Genomic DNA, 7,054 nt, shown 5'->3' with positions numbered 1-7,054 from the left:
TTCATTACCAGTAACAGATACAGAGTAAAGTCCAATCAATGTAAAAATAAAAACCAAAAGCCAAACACACAGTAGGGAGCTCAGGAGAAGCAGCAAAGGGGGATATTGTGCTGGGTTATCTTGCAGGCATGAAGCCTGGAATAAACAAAGACAAAGCAGATCAGTGGTTTACCAGAATTCCCCAAAGGCTTAATCTTTTCTTTGGGAATGATCACTTCCCTGTTTTTTACACTGCTTTTTGTTTTTAATGTCAGCTACATACAGGTTACTGTTTATACACATCAGTTCCTAAAGAATATTACACTCACTGTGCTCTTAATATTTTAAATGCAATGGATAGTAATGAAGTTGATAGATTATCTTGATATCCCATGTGATATCTGAGAGACATTTTCTTTGGTTCAACCCCCTTTTTGTTTGTTGACCTTTTTTTTCAATAAGTTTTTTATTGTGAAAATACTGTACAGAGGGGTTACATGAGCAAGGTAATGAGTATATTTCTTATCAAGCACTGTTGCCTCCTTCTTTGTTTTTCCCCTACCATCCCTTCCCTCCTACTTCCACAACTACACTCCCCCCCACCACTCTCCTACCTCCGCCGCCTGGCTTAAATTGGAAAGTTAGTTGTTCAACAGTGTTTTGTACATCTCATTGTTACAATAGTCAGCCTGTATCCCTATTTAAACATTTTGTTTTTTCCCTTCCCCTCCACAAATTAGACCAACATCAAATACAGTGAAAACAGGGGTTATACCATGGGGGAGGAACATGCAAAGCAACAAAAAATCACATGGTACCTTATAAATACGTTAGAAACAATATCAAGAAAAAAAGACTTGTGTCCCTATCTTGGGGTTCATTTCACTTAACATCATCTTATCTGACCTTTTCTGCTTGTCCTAGATATATATTAGTTATTGCAAATAAGGGAAACCATAGGACCTATGTTTCTTTGGGCTTGGTTTACTTCACTTAATATAATTTTTTCCAAGTCAAACAAGACCATACTAAAGCTACATTGCATCATTAGTTACCATAGCTAAGATATGGAACCAACTCAGATGCCCTCAGTAGATTAATGGATCAAGAAAATGTGATATATATAGAAAATGTGATATATATATATATATATATGTATACACACACACACACACACACACACACACACACACACACACACACACACACACACAGTAGATTTTGATTTTTCTTTTAAAACCCTGAGAGCTGTCTTAGTATCTCAGACTCAGTATCAAGCATGCTATTGTACCCTCATGGAATTCTAGAAAATGTGCATTGATCCAAGTGCCCATCAGAAAGTAAGCCCTGAACTTGGGCCTTTGGGGGGAAACTTGGTTTCAGAAATAACCAAATCCCACTGGTTCAAAGCATTTACAGAATGATTTTATGATGTTGTGCTATGCATCTCATGATGGCTTGACTAAATTGTAAGGCTTGCATCAACATCAAATATATATTATGTTTATCTACCTGTAGGAAAATAAATATTATAAGCATTTTTGCCCCCATTGGAAGTCTTTTTGTATATCTAGATATATGTTTCTTCATTTTACTTAGAAAGCACTGTTTTGGACAAAATTATATGTCTTTCTGTTTCTAATATAAATAGTAACAAAACAACTTGTAGTAGAACTGCTGATCTCATAATTACAGAGGCAACAGAATATGTGTCTCCAAGGATATTAGCTAAGGTGCACATTCAGTGCCAACCTTGCAACTGCAGGTCTGAGATAATTGCTTCTTTAAATCTGCACTTCTGTATTTTGCCTTCCTGGTCCTAATCTTGGCTATGAATGTCCCAGCACCTGGAAAATGTATGTTATTCTCATAAAGAGGTCTGTGCTGAATCCATTTTGGTGATACATTTTAGCATGGGTGAAATATGTAAGCATCAATGAACAAGTTTTTTTTATTGTGAATACCGTATAGAGGGGTTATAATTACATGGGCAAGGTAATGAGTATATTTCTTATCAAGCATTGTTGCCTCCTCCTTTGTTTCCCCTTACCATCCTTTCCCATCTCCCCCCTCCTCCACCCTGTTTTCACTGTATTTGATGTTGGTGTAATTTGTGGAGGGGAAGGGAAAAAACAAATTGTTTAAATAGGGATACAGGTGGACCCATTGCAATAATGAGATGTACAAGATATTATGTCAAAAATGAACTTTACAACTTTGGCAGGGAGTGGGGGCAAGTTTTAACGTCCTCAAACTAAAAAACTAAACCTGCTTTAAATAAAATTAAACCTTTATTAATTTTAGTTTACATTTTCTTTCTTTTTTCAGAAGGAAACAGATGCAGAATCAAGGGTATTCATCTGCTTTGAGCAGGAGCAAGGTTGGGTGAGTTTCCAGGATTCTATTCAACATTATTTCTACTCTCTACATTCCCTACAGAGCACAGTTAACAAGTTGGAACTATGGGAATGCAGAAGAAACAAATATTTTAGGAAAACTTATGACGGAAATATTAACTAATGATCAAGGAATGGATGGCCTGAAATTTATAAAAGACAGATGTCTATAGTTTAGGCCACTGATTACTAAGAAAACTGTGTCACCAGCTAGAACAAGTAATGAAAGTACCTAGGAGAGATGATGAATTAATAAAATTTGGAGTGGTTAAAAAAACTTCCTTAGGCTATGATGTGAAATATTGAACTCATCTTTGAAGAAGAATTTTTCTGTCAGAGATATATGCTAGTAGTTTTTAATGAGTTAGACAGGCATACTAGGAAAATATTTTTCTGACCATCTTAACAAATAAGATCATTTGTAGAGATGGCTTTGTGTAGATTTTATGTATATAACAAGTTATTTTTAGTGATTTCTCAAAGTTCACCTGAGGCTTCTGCTTCTTTGAAGTTCTTAGATTTAGTGCTCTGGCTTATTAAATGGGTGTTGGATGTGGGATGTAAAAATAGAAAAGATTTGCAACAACCTTTTACATGTTGAGGGTGATCCGCTATCCTGTATTACAGGGGTCACTGTGGTGTAACCTTTCTGTATCCCACAGCCTGCAGTTCTTTGAAAATACCAAGTATCTGAATTTCATCCATGCACTAGCCATTTGCAAGCAGTATGTCTATTCAAGCAGTTACAGAGAGGAAAATCAGCTTAGCTAGAGGCACATTTACAACTGAGAATCAGCATGGGGCCCCACCTGAGTTTTCATCAGTAAATGTGGGACAAGGAGCCTGACCAAGGTGTTGACTTGCCAATTTCCAATAGAAATGACACTTTAACCTAAACCTTATATTTTGACAACATTTTAATTTTCTGTTTCAATTTGTAAATAATTATGCTGTGCTGATAACTTTCTTCAGCACTAATATAGATTCCAAATATTCTCCCAAATGTGATTTTCAAAAAATGACTAATTTCAGGCTTAATCACTATGAGAGAAATCAGACTGAACAAAGATGACATTTCACAATTATGTTTAAGGCTAGAATGTAGAAATAGTTACTACTACTATGGGAATTTGTAAGTCATGGTGATCTAGATCAAGTACATTTGCTCCATATCAAAGAAAGAGTTAATTTTATAGACTTTTGATATATTTGTGGTTGCTGTTAGTCCACTGACTAATAGCAATCTTTTCAATGCCATGATCTTGCCTTTTTGGTGTATGGATTTTATTTCAGTGACTATGATAAGGTACACAGAAAGACATGGGATAGCAATTTTTAAAATTATTAACTTGGGAAAAAGAAAGAAAAGTGGCAGATATTATCTTTATAGACTTATAGCAATGAGATCCCCCAAAAGCCTGCATTGAAACTGTTCATTTAGAGACTGTTCTTTGGGACATTTATTTGGTTAAGGCAGAGAGAGTATTCATGAATGAAGTTTTGTGCAAGTGACCAGGGTCCCATAGAGAAAGATGATGCTAAACCTATGAAGACATTCTTGTCATATTCACATGTACTGTTGTGTTAGTCAGGACATGTATATATAAATGTGTGTGTGTGTGTGTGTGTGTGTGTGTGTGTGTAGATGATTATAAAAGAGCATTTATTTGACTTCCAGATAAACTGGAGGCTATATAGTCAAGAAATAATCTTCATGCTAGAGAGGCAGAGAACCAGTTCAAGGAAACAGAATCTTGATTGTACTAGAAATAGTTCCTTAGAAAAGGAGGAGGAGTGACACGATCCCAGTCTAGGGTTGAGGCCCTAGATACTCTCTGGAGAGTCACTGGTGTAATTCTGCATTGGTGGAGGAGGTGAATTTTGTCAAGCTGCTCCGTGTGCATGTGTGCACATATCACAATGAAACCCCCTCAGGCTACCAATGAATGTTAAACAACAGGAAATGGACTCATTTCCTTACTCATGTAACTGTAACCCCTCTGTACACTATTTTTTACAACTAAAAACGTATTTAAAAAATTAAAATGCTCACTTTCAAAATACAAGAGAGGAAATGGAATGAAGAATATGCTTGTTTTCATATTTCTCCAATTAAAAATATTTTCAAGTATCCAACAAACAAAAGATTTGAAACTCTATCTTCATATATTTTCTCTGTAGAAAATGATAAGGAGAAGCCCTATGAAATTGTGTGTGTGTGTGTGTGTGTGTGTGTGTGTGTGTGTGTGTGTGTGTGTGTGTGTTTTCATATTAACTTGGGTTTAGAATATGCTAGTGGGAAGATTTCTATTTATTTTACCTAAAGCTTAGCTTTAATATTCCATCTTCATTTTCTCTTGATGAATATAACATAAAGACATAGATAAAACTGTTGGTTCTTATGGAAATGTGTAGTGGCTTCCTTATCTAGTTAAGACTTCTAATTACTAGAAACCAAGGATCTGTCTTCAAGTGCTACTTTTTTTGTTTACTACAGTTTGACAGTACTGGGGGTTGAACTCAGTGCTTCATAATTGCTCAGCTGATGTTCTATCATATGAGTCATGCCTATAAGCCCTGCTTTTTCTGAGTAGTTTGGAGATGGATTCTCTCAGAGCTTTATGCCGTGGCTGGCCTTTAACCATCATCCTCTAGATCTTAGCCTCACAAGTAGCTAGGATTATAGGTATGAGCCACCAGCAACTGGCTTCCAAGTACTAATTTTAAGGGAGAACAGCTGAAAGGGTTTGTCTTTCATTAATAAATAAAATATTACATAATCAAATTATATTTAATCAGGTTTATCATATATATGAGATAAGAAAAACTTTATTCTCGAAAGGAAGGACACCACATTATAAGAAAATATGTATGACAAAATAAATACAATGATGAGTTTCTATTTGTGCCACAGGAGCTACATATAGATTAAAAATAATTGCCCAGTGTTTCCCAAACTTTAATGAGCATTATATCTAACTAAGGATCTAATAAAATGCTATTCCTACATCAGTTCAGCTGGGTAGGCACTCAGCAGCTACATTTCTCACAGGATCTCCCAGCCTTGGGACCACAACATACCTTGGATGAGTAGTTAAGAGTGAGCTTCCTGATTCCACTTTATTTGATGCACTTTTTTCTTTTGCAATAGTTGGGCATTAATATAAGGAATCAGTACCAGTTTAGAATGGCCTGGGATACTAAGATGAAGTGTTTTTATACAGCTTTGCTATGGATAAGTCAACTAAAAGAAAGTAGCATGCTCTGTCATTTACTAGCTGTCAAATCTGCTTGTGGGTTACAAGATGAGTAGTAATATTATTGATGATTATTGGACTGCATGAGGGCTTTGGTGAGGTCCTATGGTTTTTATAATAGTTAAATGCTAGAAAGGTTCAAATTTCCACTGTATGTTTATTAATATGGCTCTTAGAAATTAAAAAATCAGGCAAAATTATAAGACTGAATGAAAAGTACATGGAGTATAAATAAATGTTTTGATACTATTGAAATGTTTCCCCCACGCACTCCCCACCACTAGCTTATCGATTGTTTTCCTGATAAGTCAGTAGCTTCTTCCTCATAAGTATGGGAGCTGTTTTATGGCAAAACTGTGCCTTGCACAGCCTCTGTGAGGTCTGTGGGATCCAGTGAGGCATGCAGTAGCATTAGGATTCACAAATTTCATGCATCCCTTTTGCATTTAACTTTCTACTGCTTTTACAAGATGTCCCATGCTAGGGCCTGTCCTGCAGTTTATATGTGGTTTGTGTTTTCAGTTCCTGAAGATCTTTTGTTTTGAGGTTACCCTGCTGTTCATAACTAAAGCTAATTCATACAGCCAAGTGGTAGGAATTAACATTGAAATGTCGAGAAACTAAATGATCACTTTGCTTTAGACTTTAGATTTTTGTTAGATTGTTGTTGAAATCTAAGGCATAGTTTTATTATACTAGTCTCTTTTTGGTGTACATTTGATCATTTTAGTAATCAAAATCTAGAAGAAATTGAGAGTCAAACAAGGGGAAAATACTACTTAGAACACACAGCAGATAAAACCTAAAGAAACTCATTGTGTATATATACCACATTTTCTTGATCCATTCATCTACTGAAGGGCATCTGGGTTGGTTCCATATCTTTGCTATGGTAAATAATGCTGCAATAAACATAGTTGTGCTGGTAGCTTTAGTATGGTCTTGTTTGTGATCATTTGGGTAAATGGCCAAAAGTGGGATTGCTGGGTCATAGGGGAGCTCTATGTGGAGTCTTTTGAGGAACCTTCATACTGCTTTCCAGAGTAGCTGAACAAGTTTACACTCCCACCAACAATGGAGTAGGGTTCCCTTCTGTCCACATCCTCTCCAGCATCTGTTGTTATTAGAGTTCTTGATTATAGCCATTCTAACTGGGGTGAGGTGGTATCTCAATGTTGTTTTGATATACATTTCTTTTATGGTTAGGGAGGTTGAGCATTTCTTCATGTGTCTATTGGCCATCCTTCTTTCCTCTTCAGAGAAGTTTCTCTTTCAGTCTTTAGCCCACTTATTTATTGGGCAGTTGTTTCTTTAAAGATTTGTTGTAGGGGGATTTAATTTTTTTTAAGTTCCTGGTATATTTTAGATATGAGGCCCTTGTCTGTTGTATGGCTAGTGAAGATCTTCTCCCAAATCGTGGGC

General features: G+C 36.0%; 1 long non-coding RNA gene across 1 annotated transcript in view; it reads left to right on the top strand.

The window, feature by feature from the left end:
- Positions 1 to 2,305: 2,305 nt before the first annotated feature.
- Positions 2,306 to 7,054, top strand: part of LOC138833210 (uncharacterized) — a 126,212-nt gene continuing 121,463 nt past the window's right edge. The window contains exon 1 of the long non-coding RNA XR_011373847.1: positions 2,306 to 2,364. This is a non-coding gene — a long non-coding RNA (uncharacterized lncRNA). The remainder of the gene's footprint in view (positions 2,365 to 7,054) is intronic.

This window comes from Dipodomys merriami, unplaced genomic scaffold, assembly GCF_024711535.1.
Source record: "Dipodomys merriami isolate MVZ:Mamm:240054 unplaced genomic scaffold, mDipMer1.0.p SCAF_1, whole genome shotgun sequence".
Lineage (NCBI taxonomy): Eukaryota > Metazoa > Chordata > Mammalia > Rodentia > Heteromyidae > Dipodomys > Dipodomys merriami.
The sequence above is the reverse complement of the archived record's forward strand: the minus strand, read 5'-3'. Positions and strand labels throughout refer to the sequence as shown.